This window comes from Hibiscus syriacus, unplaced genomic scaffold (assembly GCF_006381635.1).
Source record: "Hibiscus syriacus cultivar Baekdansim isolate YM2019G1 unplaced genomic scaffold, ASM638163v2 tig00111850_pilon, whole genome shotgun sequence".
NCBI lineage: Eukaryota > Viridiplantae > Streptophyta > Magnoliopsida > Malvales > Malvaceae > Hibiscus > Hibiscus syriacus.
In genome coordinates this window covers 11251-30236 of record NW_024063202.1, presented here as the reverse complement: position 1 = coordinate 30236, position 18986 = coordinate 11251, and the positions used below count along the sequence as shown (strand labels likewise).

At 32.4% G+C, this 18986-nt stretch overlaps 3 pseudogenes; 2 read left to right on the top strand and 1 right to left on the bottom strand.

Moving 5' to 3' along the window:
- Window positions 1-5162: 5162 nt before the first annotated feature.
- LOC120172402 lies at window positions 5163-6281 on the top strand (annotated as a pseudogene).
- Window positions 6282-11185: 4904 nt separating this feature from the next.
- On the top strand, window positions 11186-13038 carry LOC120172393 (annotated as a pseudogene).
- A 2343-nt stretch (window positions 13039-15381) lies between these two features.
- LOC120172392 lies at window positions 15382-16435 on the bottom strand (annotated as a pseudogene).
- Window positions 16436-18986: the final 2551 nt, after the last annotated feature.

Sequence of the window (18986 nt, the reverse complement as noted above, 5' to 3'; positions counted from 1 at the left end):
TTTTTTTTAAGTTAAGGTGGTTACAAATCAGTATCTATTCTAAATACCCTCAACCTTTTAACAATAAATGTTCAATCACTCTTGTAGTCGTTAGTGCTCGAACCCATAACCTTTAAAAATAATAATAATTTCTTTAACTATTAAGGTGAGTTGGTTCATGTGCCCAAAATGTAGATTAAATATAGCATTAACTATGGTATTAAATATCCAAAAATTAATTAAAATATATCTTTAAATATCTTAAATTAACATAAAATTTAAAAAAAATAATATAATATAGACTAACAATGCCTTCTTCGTGAATGTGTTCCACAGGTAAGGATGGGCATAGGTCGGGTTTTTGGTCCACCCGACCCGACCCGAGAAGAAGGGGACCTCCACCCGTGACCCGACCCGACCCGATTGATAGTTTAAAAACCCCGACCCAATCTGACCCGAAATAATAAAAAAAAATTTTATTCAATAAAAACAGTGATTAAATTGAAAAATATAATATATGGAGGGGTATTATTGTAATTATTCCTAAATATATAGGGTAAAATTATATATTTTTTCCGGGTCGGGACAAATTTTTTTCACCCTAAACTCGAACCCGACCCGAACACCACATAAAAAAAACCCGGCCCGACCCGAACCCGAATTTTTTTTTTAACAAAATCCTACCCGATCGGGTCGGGTCGGAACCCGTCGGGTTCGGGTTAGATGCCCATCCCTATCCACAGGTCAGTAGTTGTCTATTTCGAGCAAGATTTCTTTGTATAGATTACTCTTCATCTTCATTCTCATCTTCTTCATCGATATTAAAGTTATATTTGAAATACATTTTAGATATTTAATGTTATATTCGAATTAAATTTTTATGTTATAATTAAATTAAATTTCAAATATTGAATACTATTTAATACAATATTTTATATAAATTTTAGATGTTTAAAAAACTAACTAAGACTCGTTATGTAGAAAATTTCTTTGCCACGTAAGTATAAGACGTTTTATGTAGAATGCGCCGTTGTTGAATAAGATATTGCATGTGCAAAGCGCATTATGTAGAACCTGTCTTATTATCACGAAATACGAATGAATATTATATCGATAAATATTAGGAAAATGATATTATTTTGATATTTAATTATTTTTAGCCAGATTTTTTTGTGTGATAAAATCACCGATTAAAATAACATGAAATTCTATTTTCATGCAAAAGAAAATCATCAGTTGCCTTTAAGTTTCTTTTCTATGCATAATGCATTTAGAAACATACCATGCACGTCTTCCAAAAACTGCAATTTAGAACATTATTTTGTTTTGTATTCATGTTCATGTCCATTTTCTTTCTGTAGGGTCTTTTGAAACACAGTTTAAGCCATTGTTGCGAGTCATTTTGAGTCAAATGACATCTCTTTTAGCCCTTTTTAGGGTATCTCATCTATTTGTATTCTCCAAAATAATATGATTGTTTTTTTTAATTAGCGATAATAAAATAATAATAAATTAATAATGATTGAAAAAGAACTTACCCTCCCATCCTTCTACTGCAACGCGTGCAAACTGACTTTAGAAACTGAAAAGCACGCGTGAGTTGCCCCACATTAGATAACATGACACACCACGTTGTCCCTAACCCATTTTTAAAGTTAATTGTGTTAGTTATTTTAAAATTATAGTTGAAATTCTCAATTAAAGTTTAAATTTTAATACATTTTTTTCTACTGCCCTCCTGATTCTAAGGTTTCACTTTAACTAATCCGGATCAATCCGTGCCGCACACCTAATTTTGATGAGTGAGTCTCCTAACATGAATTTTTTGAATACACAAAGACTCACACTCAAGACTTTACTTAAGTGATATCAAACTACTTACAACTTGGATCTACCCTTGTTTGTTAAATTTTAATACATTTTAATCAAGTTTAAAACATCAATATTATATAAAAAACAAAATATTTTATGGATTTAATTATTGTTTAAATATTATATTAAATCTAACATAAAATATATTTAAAATATATAAATAAAATTTATTATAAATATATATCAATTGACTTATAATTTAATTCTAACATGCTATAAAAAATAAAGGATAATTCTTATAAATTTTAATGATGTTATTTTTTAATAATCAGCAGTGATATATACGAATTTAAAATTTCTTATATTTTAAATATATTTTAGGACAAACTTGAATTAATAGTTAATGTCTAAATTCGAGGCAAAAAAATAATGATATGCTTTTAGTTTTTAGTAATTTAATTTAATTTATATTTTTATATTTAATTTATTTAAATTTTTTTGTATTTTAAATTATAAATATTTGTTTTTTTCTTTCTAAAAATCAAATAAGTCCATAAATATTTAGAAGAAAATCAAATTGACTCTTGAACTTCGACAAAAAAAAATCAATTTAGCACATCATCAACTACATCAGCACTATGAAATACTACATCAGCACCATGAAATACTACATCAGCACCTTAACAGTTAACGAAAAAAATTATTAGTCAAAGAACAACATTAAATTTATTTTCTAAATTTAAGGATCACATTAAGTGAAAAAATAACTAATAACACATTAATTTTCTTTTTAAAAAATACTAGAACCTCACGTACCCATTTACTTAAAAAAAAAATCCCTCCGGATCTTAACTGTGTTTATACCGTGGTATGTGTCCTCTTTTTTAATATTGGGCCGTCTTTGACTCTCCCTTTGTTTCCTTTCCTACTAAATTTAATTATTTAAACAAGAAAACAAATTAAGTTTTGTTTGTTAGTAAACAAATTATTTTTCAGTTTTTTATTATTTGACAGATAATTGATAGATTAATAAAAATGATTTTTATTATTCATCCAGTTTTACGTATTATTCGTACAACTAATCGGTGAATGAAAAAATTTAACTATTATGAAAATATTTTATTTTTTGCTAATACGATAACCACAAGAATCAGCTAGAAGTCCCTTGATCCTTGAGCAGCGTCGACTCCAACAGCTGCGGCGGACTCCGGTACTCCATCACCCCAATCGGCGCACCACGGCTGAGGCCTGCCAAGCAATCGGCAGCACGGCTCTGTTCCCGACGAATGTGACGCACTTGCACAGTCCAATTACTCTTCCTCAACTCTTGAAGAGCTACCACCAACGAATTCCCACGAAGGGCATCCGACGAACCAGACAAAATTCTCAAAACTTCCAGATTATCTGTTTCCAACTCAATCCTCCTATAACCGAGAAAGTCACTCGTGCGGCAGCATAATTTACGATTAAAAAAAGTATGTTACTAGAAATATTATTATTTTTTAGTATTTTCAGTAAAAATACCTAAAACATTATAATTTCTATAAGATATATTAGTATTAGGCGTTTTACCGAGTTTGTTAATATATTCGATAAAACGTTACTTAAAATATTGTTTTTTCTATAAAAAAAATATTAATATTAGACATTTTATCGAAAATATTAAAAAACATTAATGTTTTAAGTAAAAAAATAATGTTTTAGATAATTTTTTACTTAAACTTCGGGAGAACCCAAATAACCAGTTTCCTTCTGAATCGTTTATACATTTTCTAAAGGTGTACAATTGACGTTTAGGCTTATTTAGGTAAAGAATAATAGAGATCTAGAGAAACTGATTAAGGAAATAAATCATACTGATAAGTAATTGTTAAAGTCGTCTCAATTATTGAAGATTTTGATAAAATTAACTTATATTAAATAAAAAATAAAATTTGATATATCAAATTCATCGTTAATTGGCAACTATTTTGATGCCAATTATCTAGAAAAAGGACCCATCGTTAATTGGTATGTGTTCATTTTAAAATTTTTTGAAATATAAATTTTCTTTTTAAAATTTGAAGTTTTTCCTCTTAATATATGCATGTGATCATCATAAAATTTTATCGTGTCCACCCTTAAATTTTTTATATATATATATATTATTATATATATATATATATATCTATTGTAAAAATATTTATAGATCCACTAATATCAATAAAAAAATTTAAGACACAATTATCTACACATGTATATACATGTAACACAAATCGAATAAATAATGATACACATAAAAAAGTAAAATCTACATGATTAGATATTGATTTTTTACACATATAAACACATACATTTTTTGCATTATTTTTTACTATTCTTTCATTTTTTTTATCTTTGTCATTGTTAATCTCTATTTTTCTATTTTAATTCTAGAAATTCAAATCGTTCATAATTTATTTACGATTTGGTCTTACGATTATGATAAATTAAATTTTTGTCTAATAGAAAATATTTTTAAAATGATTTTAACGATTACTATTCAAAACCACATATTTTCTAATTAGTTTCATAAGAATTTGTCATTTTTTATTTTATTTTTCTAAATAAACCCCAAGCTTAGAGTATTTGGTCAAAAATAAATAAACGAAAAGGTTATGTGTAAAATACAAAAATAAGTGTATAAACTATACCATTTTTCAATTTAAGTGCTTAATTTTTTTTTTCAATCAAAGTGCCTAACGTTTATAACATTACACTTTTAGGTGTTTCATCCTAACGAACGTTAAATTTTGTCGTTACATGACATATTAAAAAAATTATATTTTTAAAAATATAAAATTTTATAAACGTGAGACGTGTCATTTAATGGAGTTAACGGTCCAATTATCAAAAAATATAGCGTTAGAAATGTTAAACACCTAAATTGACCGGAAAATAATTTAGATACCTAAATGAAAAAAATGTATAATTTGTATATTAAGCCAAAAAAAAAAAAAAGAACTACAAACCTTTATCTCTTGTGGTTTTATTACATGAAAATCAAACCCGAGAAACATGAAGATCAAGTATTGTCTTTCTCATCTCCATTTTTTCCTTTAACCTCAGAAACAAGACAAACCTTCCCTTTGATTCTTCATCAGATCTCCCTTTGTTTTACAGCAACACACACTCACTCATCTCTTTTTCTTAAAACAAATACTCTTTAATCTTTATTCAACATTCAAATCATTTAACCACATAATACTTTTTCATAGTTATATATATATATATACGCAGCTTCACCATAATTTCAGAAGCAAAACCCAGAGTTTTTTCTTTTTGTAATTTTGATGTAAATGATGTAAGAAACATCTTGCCGACCTGAGTAGCGTAGGCGTCTGCTCCACTTGTCTCGGGAGCGTCTTTTGGAGCTCATCGCCGCCCAGGCCCAGGCAGGCAGAATCCCAAAATGCTCTATTGGCCCGCGCCTTCGCTGATGATTGCCGGAAGCCCAACCGCTGCCGCTGATTTCCCCGGTCCGTTTCTCCTTACGTCAGTCGGAGGAAATCCGACTATAATAGTGCCACGTGGATACAACATCAACGGTTCTACAGCACCCCTCAAGTGGGACCCACTTACAGCACCACAACCACCACCTATTTTGAATCCACTAGATCGTTCAAGAAGAAGAACCGGTTCTCGCTTTTTTCGAATCTGTTCAGGTCAAGATCCGAGATGTTCAATTCGGATCCCCATAGGGTTAATTACCATCGGGACTCGTGCGACGAGCCGTCCTCGTCATCCGCATCGCATCGTCTTGGTTCGCAACAATCTTCGCGTTCGTAGGAAAAAGCATCAATCATCGAAGGTGTTTCGCATGGCAGAATTTGAACCCGGCGATCGTAGGTCATGCAGAGTCCTAGATCGCGGAATGTCCCCGGCCATCGAAATGGATTCGGGAGACGATTGCGATCGGCCGCCATCGGGAGGATCGCCGGAGGTATCTCTGCAATGGAAACGGACGCCGTCGGCTGCAAGGAGATCGAGGTCCGGGACGAGGAACGTGTCGGGATTAGCGTTTTGCATGATCGTCGACGTGGAAGCCACACCTAGCGACCGCCACAGGGTTCCGCGCAAACAGGTCCAGGAAGCTTGCCGTCGGCTGCAAGGAGATCGAGGTCCGGACGAGGACGTGTCGGGATTAGCGTTTTGCATGAGCCACTCGTATGGCGAGTCCTAACAGGCACTTGAACCAGAAGGGCGGATTGCCACCAGACATTTCGTTCCCCGGAGAATCTCGATCGTCGACGTGGAAGCCACACCTAGCGACCGCCACAGGGTTCCGCGCAAACAGGTCCAGGAAGCTTGCTGATTTTGGCAGAGTCGATCATAACCGTTAAGCAGCGTTAAATCGTTGACATTTGACCACAGCGATTGTGAGTGAAAACTTAAGTATTGATTAAAATTACGGTTTTGCCATTGCATTTCTACAGTTTTTAGTGATTTCCTAAATTATTTATTTTTTTCTGGAAATTTTTTATAAAAAACTATATATTTTGTTACTGGTACCAGTTATATTACCTTATCGATAAGCTATTTCTAATATCCTTTTCCTTTTGCCTTTGGTATTTTCATAGGTTATAATCATCAACCGTATTCGTAATTTTACGATTTTATTTTCGAGCCTTTATCGGTCTAATTATATATTATTTGGACTGAATATTTTTTTAATGCTTATTATTCAATGGTATTTGTTCCAACGGGGAAGTGAAAAAGATAAATAAATAAATAGAAATTCATTCATTTTCAAAGTAAGCATTGTTTGAATAGTTTTGAAAGGGAAAACACTTGGAGTTAGATAAATGGAAGTAGCTATCGTTACAAATGAATGAAACATATAGATAGTTCGGTTCAATGTTAGGGAGTAAACAAGGGGATGATCGACTCTGGAAAACTTCGGTCTTAAGTTCCTTACCGTTGGATGAAAACAAAGATAATGATGAACCAATAATGTTTTATCTTTTTCCTTTCGTTTCAAAATTAAACCTTGAAGTACCAACCTTTAATTACACCAAGTGAATAGTGATATACAATTTAATATTTTTACGTACAATTTTAAGATTATATCTTATAAATGTGTCTCTAACTAGTTGTATGTTCTTATTATGGTATAACAAATTTGAATCATCATTAAAATATCATATACGAGGACATATACATATGTTAAGAGGATGCCTTTCTCCATTCATCTCCTTTGATACCCCTGGTCATATAACATTCACATTATTGATTTTTTTAATAGTCCATTTGATTATAAAATATTTAGAATTTTTTTAATTTATTGATAATATATACATACCCTGAAAACAGGGGCGTGGCTGGGGCGGCACGACTGCGCAGGCCCCAAAAAATAACCTCAAAAAAGTATATATATAATGGCATTTTTAATAAACGCCACTATAGATGGGATTTATTGTGACGTTTTTTCAAAAAACGCTACTATTACTGTGCAGCCCCAAAAATGCCTCAAACAAATATATATATATATATAGTGGTGTTTTTTCAATAAACACCACTATAGATGGACCTATTGCGACGTTTTTAAAAATAAACGTCACTATTATTGCCCCGAAATCGAATATATCTAAAAAATAGGGACCCTTTATAAGAATTTGTACAGTGCCCTCGAAAACCTAGCTACGGCTCTGCTTGAAAATATCATTGTTTAACCCATGATTTAAAAAAAATCAACATTATCTTTTATTGCCTAAACCGTTTTATGGGTTCGCATTGTCAAATTCTACGGCAATCTTGTTAATATTTAATATCTAAGTATGTAACAGTGCATTCTGAATAAAAGTGGGGGCAATGAGAACGTGATGGAGTGGAGATAATACGGACGAGGGGCTATCATATTAATGGTGGAGAGTGGATGAGTGAAAGGAAAAGTAGAAAGGGTTCTGAGCTTAGGGCACGGAGTGGAATCAAGCAGAGAGAGTGTGAGTGGAGCATCATTTTGCGGCTGTTGGTGGTAATGGTGGGTGCCATAAGAGGGAGTTAGGTCTTAGGGGATAATTAGGTGGGACCTTTAATATCCAGTTACATCCATCCACCTAATTTTGTTAACATTCACAAACACTAAGTTTGGGATGGATAAAATTAAAAAAATAAGGATAATTTAGAATGATAGTCATAGTTTAGGGATGAAATTGTAAAATTTAAAAGTCTATTATAAAATATTTTCAAATAAAAGTCTCATTTAAATGCATTAAAAAATATTAGATTTGCACAAATCAAACGACCTCGGTGGTAAAATAATTGTTATTATTCCTAGAAGTTATATATTCGAGCATCAAAAATATTTAAGGGTGTGAGTGTTCAATGTCAAATTGTTGAGAGTTATATTTGAATATATATTATTTTGTATTTATCGTAAATTAATCAAATAAAATATATTAGATTATAATTTAATTATATTTAAAAAAATTAATACATTTTCGTTTACGGTTAGACCTCTGACAATAGAGGCGGACCATAGTGGGGACATATGGGGCCATACCTTCGAATTTGAAAAATTATAATTTTAACCCTTAAACATTCAAAAAAAAAAATTGACCCTCATAAATTTTTAAAAATTAGATTAAACTTTAACTTTTTTGAATATTTTTAATTAAATTTCTCTCATAATTTTTAAAAGTTCTCATTAAATCTCTCATGTTTTCAAATAATTTTATATGGATCTCATTTTTTTTGGAAAAAATTGTAAATTGAACCCTTAACAATTTTTTAATTTAAATCTCTAAACTTTTTAAAATTTTAAGTTGGCTCCCCCAAAATTTATCACAAAGTTTCGCTACTATCTTAAAATCTCATATAATTTATCAGAATCAAATTCGCTCTAACAATTGTAAACATATTGTTTAAGTCAGCCTACAAAAAATCATCACCATCATAAGTCTAACACCAGTCGTCCTACAATCAGAATATTTATACCCTGAAAAAAAACTGAAAAAAAAGATCTCACATTCGCACGAGATAACTAGTATTTTCTTCCGCATTACTTTTTTCCTCTCAATTCTTACATAAAATCATCGACTAACAGTCATCTATGCTCGAACTACAACTTTCCGTTTAAATTTTAAAAATAATAATGTGTTAACAATCGATAAAATAAATTTATTCTCATTAACAAGTATCCATTATTTTTAAACACTTAGTCATCACTGTTCCACGCAAACTATCCTTTAAGGTATAAATGATATGATGCGAGTGGTAACAAGTGTGGTCGACGTCGTGTTTGATTTGCAACATTTGAGAGCGACGTCTACAATGAGTTTTCCCTATCGACGACGGCATGTCCTCAGAATGGTGCATTCCGTAAAGCTCCTCTCTCGTTCAAAGCTACATTTATAAGAGGCGTTTTCCCTCCTCACATCATACATGTGAACACATTTAATGAACCTTCCCAATTTCTCACCAACAATTAATCCAATAATGACTACAAAAATTGTGGGTCAAATTTGCAGACCTATCAAAATCATCTTAAATTGCAAGAACTTCGAGAAAATTGCAGATTCTCCTTGTTGATTTTGCTATATGATATAACCACTAATATTATCAAATTATGGCCCAAGAGCCCACACACGCATAATTGTTCATAAGCACAATATATTTTAAGAATTAAACACAAGTGTTGGACCTCCAAAGTTGCACCATCCGTGATAGGGCACATCAGAAGGTGTAGGTCTTCTAGTTCATTTCGGCTCTCAATGATTTTGATAGAAGGCCCAAGCAACAGAATTTGAAGTCCAAATAACAGGATTCTTCTTATACAAATTCCTTGGGATCAAATTTAAATTTAAATTAATTTCATCTTCTCTAAATGATAAATTTGAATCAAATTTGTTGGCTGATAAAGTATCCAATAATTATGTGAGGTGGTCCGATGAGAAATGGAGTCATACTCCCTTCTGATCTCTCTTGTATAATTATTATAGTGCTCTCGATTTGACTTTATTAAGAGTTGTTATGTCACTGATCATGATTGGTCATCCCACATCTGTCATATAGTTGGCTCTGATTGATTGTCTCATGAGGTGATATAATTAGGGCTGATTGATTGTCTAGAGTCGTTTTGTACTTTGCCCTAATTATTTATCTTGAAGGTGATAAGTTACACTAAGATGTTACACGTATGATTGTTGTTAATTGCTCAGAGGATATTTTCACATGAATATCAGATAGGTAACACGTAATCGTTCGCATGATAGAAGATTCGTGCGATCTTTATATTTGCAGGCAGTAACAGTTTCGTATAGGTTTGTGAGCCCATTAGACCATGGGTATAGACTAGTGGGTCTATTGGTTCACATGGTAACAGGATTAAAATTAAAATTTGAAACTTGTGTGATTTTGATCAGGTTAAGTCCGGGCATAAAATAAATATTAAAAGTTATGTTTGTTTTTCCTTTTTTTTTTTAAGTTTATTTTAGTTCTCAATCTAATCTTGAAGTGGGTAGAAGTTGTAATCATTTAGGGACTAAAATAGAATCTTTTAAGATTTAGGTATTAATTTAAAATAAGGATCATAGTTTAGAACCTCTCACACAAATAACTTAAAAATATGAAGAAAAAAAAGTTGAGTTTTGAGCGTTCAATTTACTAGTGTCCACTAGTACTGAACTAGTCTCTCGCGAGTTAACTTAGCTCATTAGTATGAGATTAAGGAGTTGTTTGTTTGGCTCTGAATGGAACCATTCAACGTGTTTGTTTCTCACCTCTGAATGATTCAGTGTTGACTGATTCAGCAAGACAGTGCTGAATAATTCAACATCAAAGTACATTCTGAATGATTCAAAGCCATTATCAAACAACATGTCACATTCAGAGCTAATTCATATAGAGCCTCTGAATCATCAGCGCTTAATCATTCTGAAGTAAACAAACAGCCCCTGAGTTATGGTTGATCCTTTTATTATGTCCAAATTAAATATTTAGTCTTATACTTAGAATTTTATATAGTGTAAGTTTTTTGTTTTTATAGCCTTATAAATTAATCTAAATATATAACAAGGTTAATCATTTTGATATAATGGTGTCTTAAATTTTTTTAAAACACCACTTTCATCATAAAATTCATATCAACATGATGTTAGAAGGGCAAAAGAGTGTTTTCAATATAAAAGTTTACGTTAGCATTTTAATCAAATTAGTTAATGAATATTACTAATTTAGACTGAATTATAAATTAAAGGAGCAAATTATGTCAAATTAATATAAAGCGATTATATCCCAAATTTGATTTGAAGGAAGGACTAAATCAATAATTGGACACATATGATTGATTAGAAGAAGCACGTGCACCCGCGTGATCACAGGTTGCCTTATTTTAACTAGCCTAAAAATCGAAATGGTTATTCACTGTTAGTTACTAAAAACAATCGCAGGAAATATAAATGGCATTAAGAGCCGCCGTACTTCGCCACATTAGGCTTCCCGTCCAAACCCAACCGGCGATCGGAGCAAGGCCTCAGTCTCAATGGAGTTTCCTCCGGTTGTTCTCATCGCACGACGATCACCTTACTAAAGAAGATGTAATCGACAGAGTCCTGGACGTTGTCAAAAGCTTCCCCAAAGTCGACCCTTCCAAGGTTTATCCCGTCTTTACTCACTTTCATTTTTCATAACTCTTTTCTTTTTCTGACCCAATCGTTGAATTTTATGTTTCTTTAGTTCGATTCTTAGAAAGAAATGATTTTGCACTTACTTGATATTTGACCCGATTTATAGTTGGCGCATCAGATTTGGTTTTGTTTCCCTCAGTTGAATAATTGGGATCGATTTGGTACCCTTTTCTTTGGTTGATCTGATGTCATTGTTTGGTTTTCTAGAGAAAAAAATGTGGGTAATGATAATCAGCTTAAAATTCGAATATTGCTTTATACATCCATTGATTGCATTTGTTTTGTGGATTTGTTTAAGTGAAAACTTCAGGTTCATTGTCTCAATAGGAAGCAATTTCAGTATATATTAGCTTGAAGCTTTCATTTGGAGTTGATTCTGCATTCTGGATTTGGTTGAAATTGTAGGCTGCTAAATTCGAAGGGGGGGGGTTCTTGATGGATCATTTGCTTTTTATGATTGACATGACTTTGAGATAAACTACTCAATGGAGATAACAATATTTTACTTGTTTTCTGGTTTTATAGATGAATGTACTTATTTTAGGGTAGACATAACGATTTCTATGAAAGATGTTAGCTTTTTATGAAATAGCTCTCTCACAGCCATGTGCATAACCTCGAATACGAGGGCATAGTTCATTACTAAGAGTAGGAAGGGCTTGCATTCTTGGTAACATCGAGTTTATTAATTCTGCTCTAAATAAGATGGATTTAAATCTTTCTTCTTTCTTCATTTATTGATTATGTGATTCTTGACATTGTAATTATATAATAATGTTCTTGGAGCAAAGGATGCAAAACAACATATTGACCATCTTGTCACTTATATTTTCACTTTCCTCTTGGAATATTCGATATCGTGAGTAACGCAAAGGTATTAATCTAAGGGATTATTATGCCTATGTATGCTCAACTGGCATCCTTCGTCTTTTGTTTCCCATCGTTATACTAGTGTCTTGTAATTATTCCAATGTTGATGTTTCTTATCTCCGATCTGTTATTTTATTAACTTTTTACTTCGTAGAAAAACCTTAACCGTTGCAGTCCAAATGCATGAAAATTTCATTCCTTATAATAGGAGTTAAAATGAATACCTGAAAAAGGACTTATTGGGGTCTGAATCATCTTATCGATCACTTGCAGGTGACACCCGATGTTCATTTCCAGAAAGATTTGGGGTTAGATAGCTTGGACAATGTGGAGATTTCATGGCTTTAGAGGAAGAGTTCAAGGAAATTCCAGACAAGGCCAACAAAATTGACTCCTGCAAACCTTGCTATTGAGTACATATATAATCATCCCATGGCTGGTTAATAGCAAACGGTGTTTGTATCTAGTTAAATTGATTTGGGACGAAGGATACATCTCCTGCTCTGTTTTTGTTCAACATTTTAGGCGTTTGTACGAGTTTACCGTCATAACGGTTAAGACCGATGATTTGAATCTGTGTTTGGTGCCGTACTACCAGAACTTGTTTATACACCAACCAACATCAGATTTCAGCTTGCAATAAACATCTTGCATTGCATGGATGTTATCTTACCTTTCAAATTACTCCTATTTTTCTTTTGCTATTGTCATGATATTGTTTGCACTTGTCTTTTAACTTCCACTCGTTGCTAATGCATTATCCATCGTTGTTTATTAAATTATGGAAGTTGGTCCTTCCATCCTGGAATGGATCCATCGAGGGCGGCTGACCGGGCGTTTCTTTTTTGAAAATTTGAATTTTTATATATAATTAAGTGTTTTTTTATTAACAACTTCTATTTATCATATTAAATTTTATAAAATCGTTTCTCTCATACAAAAAAAATCTGCTGTCCTTGTTTAGACCATTTTTATTGAAATAATAAGTGTCCTTTCCCGTACCATAATGGAGTAATGTTTCCCGTACCAAAATAATAAGTAAAAATCCATTGAAACCCGTTGTTTTTTCCCTCTCCTCTTTCTTTACATCCGCAAGACCTTTATTTTTTTGATTTAACCGATGATGACACTAATTTTAATATAATCGTCAATCATCGGTGGTCATCTTTATATTATTTTTATATCTTGTTTTAGTTTGTTGTTTTTATTTAGTTTTTTTAATAATTTTTTTTATTTCATTTCTTACTTTTCGTATATTTGTTCATGTTCATATATCTTTTCGACACGTTTTAACTCTACTTTCTTGTGGCACTTTTTTCTCTGCTTATGGTATGTTGTTCGTCTACCTTTGTGTAGATATGCGATTGTGTAGAGATTTCACGTCGCTCGTGTTAATTTGCGATCATCGGTGGTCTTTCAGTGGTTAGATTCCTTTTTGTGATGAATCGTCGATGTATTCATCTAGTTTATAAAGCAACCTATAAGTTTGCTTTGATTCGCTCGCCACTCCTTTATCATATTTTAAGCTAGTTAATAAGATAAAAGATACTATGCGATTATTTAGTTACTATAGATAATGGACGTCAAGTTTAAAAAAGGTTTCGATTAATATTTGCTTTTGAGTTTTTTAGTGACTTAATCTCTAAAATTCTTGCTTTGATCGAGTTTATGGATTAAATGATCCATACCTGTACCCAATAAGCAAATAACAGTAATAAATACACCCTTGTTTTTAGTACTATCAAATATTATAATTTATATTGAAATATTATAATTTTATGCAATTAATTATTTAAAAATATTTTCACAAACTACATAGGGGGATAGACATGAGACTTGATTTTGAGTTGCAATTAGATAATACTTGATATTTATAGGGTCAAATCTTTTTTTTAAATTCAAATTCAGATAATTTTTTAGAATAAAACCAAATCAAATTAAATTTGAATCGGAGTGAAAATATTTCATACGACCCAAAAAGAGTATAATTATATTTATATTTAGAGGTAATTATAATATTAATATTAGTGAGTCAAATATAAATAATTATACTATAAATATGTATGCCAAATAAATAGGAAAATATTAAAAGTATTCTAATGTTCTACATCCAATCAATGCTTATTACTGTTATTGTTTTCTTTGTTAAGTAGAGTACATTTTTAAGACAAATGTATGAATTCAAATCTACACAAAGTGAGGTAATTTTCTCCTTTTCAACCATATAATTAATGATAGATGTATATACCTGGTGTGAATCATGTGTTACATATTATCCATTTTAATCATTTAAGTAAAGATTAATCTCATCGAATCATGTGAGATCATAAATGTAAAAAAAATTAACAAATATTTAACTTTGTTATTCTTAAAATCTCGAATTAAATTAAACACTTTATATCAATTGGTTCAAGCGATTAGGACATATACGAATTCACAAATCGTTTATGTATACTCTATATTTGGAGTGTAATATTTAGTACAAAAAGTAATATTCTATTACTTGGTACCGTTAGATTTTTAAGGTATAATGTGAGTAATTGATGGTTAAAATTTTATGATAATAGACCCTCTCCACCTACCTTTGCCCTATTAACAAAAAAAATAATGACCAAATTACAGATCAAAATCAAAGTTAAGGGAAAGATACATTAACTCTAAGTTTAGATTTTATTTATAAACACTATCAAAATATAAATGATAAACAACTTTTAACGATCTCGCTACATAAAAAATGACCGTAAGATTTTCAAGGTCAAATCTGGGCCATTGGATCATTAAACCAATTTTAACGCTCTCGCTACATACAAAATTACCGGGGAATGGATTGTAAATGTTATCTCTTCCCTGAATTCTACAAGCTTTATCTACAGCGGGTAAATCGGTAAAAAGAAAATCGCCTGCACTCTGAAATTTTGCTATGTCCACTCCATTTCTTGAACTTTTTGCGTACTATCTGACGTACGAATTACGATATTCTCCATACGGAAAAGAGTGGAATGAGCAAAAGGTAGTAAGGTAACTAATCAAAACGAAAAGCAGGAAAACGGCGGCATGTCCCTACGTCAAAGTTCGAATAAGATTTTCACCATTATACCCCTGAGAACAACCACCGAAACATTTCGCTGATTTCCTCGCCGCTGCGATTGGCTTCCACGTCATAATCTCCGACTGAGCCGGCGAAATCGCTTCGGCGACTGCTCCCGGTGAAGAACCTGCCTGAACTACGAAAAGATAACGCACGAGACGATAAGGAAGAAGAGAGCCTATCAAGGTATTCCTTAAGCCAATTCCTTCTGGTAGCTACCTCGGCGGCGAGACTCGCTTCAGAAGCTGCCTCAGCACCGGCGACCTCTTCCTTATCGGACACGTTTCTTTGATGCGTTTGATTCCTGGTCACCTCTATTTCTTCCTCTATTATGTAATCAAATGAGCCGATGGAGTAAGACCTCCTTTGCTCACCCGATTCAGAGCCTGGTTGTCGTCGGAGACTTACGGAGCCGATCTCGATCTGGAAACTATCTCTGCGGCCGCTTCCGATCGGTTCAGCCTCATTAGACGACTGAAGCAGGACTTGATGAGGCCCGACTCGGAAGCAAACAAGGCGAGCGGCATAGAGGACAAGTCTGGTTTGAGCTAAGCCACGTATCAATGCAATGAGCGTGGAACGCGTGGCAACAAAGAGGGCAGCCCTCAGTTGATCATCCGGTTCAAACTTCGATAAACAAACTGCACAATCTCCGGTATTCGAATCGTTATTGGAGCGGCGAGTAATGGAAGAGAAAGTGAAAGAGGAAAGAATCAAGCAACAAATCCGTCGGCGATTGCTCCGGACTGACACGGTGGTGATGGTGGCTGGAGGCAGAGGCGATGATTGTAGAAGTCGACGAACGAGATAGGTGACGCAAGCAACGCCGATTCAGATGCCGCAAAAGAAGACAAAGAGAAACCGAAACAAGCAGCGTAATGGAAAGGATCAAAATTATTATTATAATACTCGACTTCGCACTTTCAATTGAAGAAGGCGAGGAATGCGACCGTTCACTTCCATTAATTTCTCCGGCGGGGATAAGTCCTCCGATTACGCCGTATAACGGAGGCGGCGGCGGCGACGACGACATCAACGCCATAGAAATGTATATGCTATGGAATGAGAGATATTTGAGAAGGAGAAGGTGGTTTTGTTGGGTTAATTTTGAGACATCATTTAATTGAAATAAAGTGCAAAGGAGGGAGGCAGTAAAATGGGGTGTCGCAGAAATTAAGACGCCGCGCAGAGCGAGTAACTCGACTCAAGCTCCACCAAATTAAACTGCTTCAACGAACCAACAGCTGGCCATTCAATATCGTAACTCTTTCGAATCTAAGTTATAGATTTAATTGAGTTTATTGCATGGGATATACCCAAATTATGAGTTTTCTTGCATTACTTTTGAAACTTTAAAATATTCTATACCAATTCTTAAATCACGACACATTTTAAATAATCTTTAAATTTTTAAAATTTCTTTAAAATTGAACTTTATAATATTCTGTTAACGCTCAATTAATTCTACTTATCTTTTAAGGTCTTTAATTTTACAAAAAAAAGTATAGGTTCAATTTTCAAAACCTTACAAAATGAAAGAATTAAAATGAAACTATATTGATAATTGAGGACCAATATAGAATATTATAAAGTTCAATTAAAATATACATATTGAACGAACCATTATTCCAAAACATTATTATAAACACAACGTGCTTTCGTTCGTGCATGTGTTATTAGGATTTGAAAATATTTGATGTTAATAAAACAATAATATGTTAACCTTAACTGGTATTGTATTTACGGAAGAAGAGTAAAGGTAAATTAATAAAAATCTTTAAATATAAAATTTCGACTTATATAATTTATATTGTGAGATTAAAATTATTATTATATCAGTCCATGTTATTGTTTAGTCTAATATCTAACATGTTTAAAACAATATTTTAACTGACTTATTAGACCATAATATACAGAGATGATTTTAGTTCACCTACAGCGGCGGGACTGGCCTTGCCGGATCTAACAAGTAACAACCATCTCTTTCGGCTAATGATATTTAACCAATAGTTGTTTTGTGCTTTAATTTCTTGTAAAGAAGGTAAATAGAAAATACGACAAGGAGATGGTGGAATGGAAGAAGAGGTACAACCGTACAACGGGTGTCGTGTAAGAGCAACAGGTTTTGCATCAGAAAACATTAAACTTTCTGGATCCACAAGCCCTGAATGCCACCCATCCTCATTAAGGCTCCCAGGGGTTTATTATTGCTCGACACCCAATGTTCGAACATTTAAAGCCCCAAAGAGAAAAGGGTTAAAATTAAGCCACCTCCTCAATCCCCTCGTTGCTTGCTTCCTTTGCACTCATGGAATGTCCTCTTGGAATCCCTCGTGTTTGGTCGAAAAGTATATCATATACTCTAGAGGTAAGGTAATGATTTTTCATCTTCTCTCTTATATTATAAGGCGATTATATCTCCATTCTTGTGACCTCTCTTCCTTAAACATCATAACATCCGTTATAAAAACTCTAATCATGATTCTCAAGTTCGACATAATTATCCGTTTTTATAATTCTTTATTCAAATTAAAAGAGAGAAATCATCTTTATGACTAGCGTTATCTATTAAACAACTTTAAATATAATATGAATCCTATGTACCTATTAGACAAAAGAAGATTTGTACGGATTTGGATTATTGTGCGGAATGGTAGATAGATTCGGACTTTGGACCAAACAATCAAGTTGATAAGGCAATGTGGGGATCAACTGTTCCTTTTTTATTAATATATAATGATTTGATTAATATATAAGCAATTTCTGGTTGTGGAATAATTTCTGTAAAGATGAGAGTCCATTTCTTTACATTTTATGATGCACGTATCCCTTTCTTCTTGTGCATGCATACCCTTTGTCATTTTATATATTTTTCCACCCACGTGTTCCTATCGACTATCATCGTCCAACATTTATTTAAATCTTTTGTCTCTGGGAATTTAAATCAACCGACCATGGATCATGGATGGAATATATACTTATATTATAGTTCAAGAGGATTGTTGGATATTAGAATATTATAATATAATCTACATTGACCTAAAATTACACTAAATTAGTTTTGGATTTTTGCAAATGTTATTGAGTTAATTACATAATAGGTCCCGAAATTATGGTCTCTAATTGTAAAATATTCTCTAAACTTCAAAATGTTCTACACTAATCCCCAAACTTTAACCCGTTCTAAATCAATCTCTAAAAATTTATACTTTAAAACATTCACTCCAATCCTTGAACTTTATTAATTTGAAAGAAAAAAAACAATGTTATCGAATATCATGAAAAATGAACCGGTGATCTAAAAACATAAGAAAATTTTAGGTCACATATTCAGTTCCAAACCTTCAAAAATTTATCAATTTCATTCATAAGAATTCAAAAAGCAAGTTATTTTTAAATCATTATAAGTAACAATACCATAACAAAATATAAAATAAATGATTTTGATAATTAAAAATTAATAGAAAACTTCTATAACACCAATTTAAATTAGAGCCATAATTAAGAATTAACACTCGATTATTTTTTAACCACGCTAATTCATTAAATTATCAATACCTAATAAATTTTAACCCCAAATTAAAAAATAATCT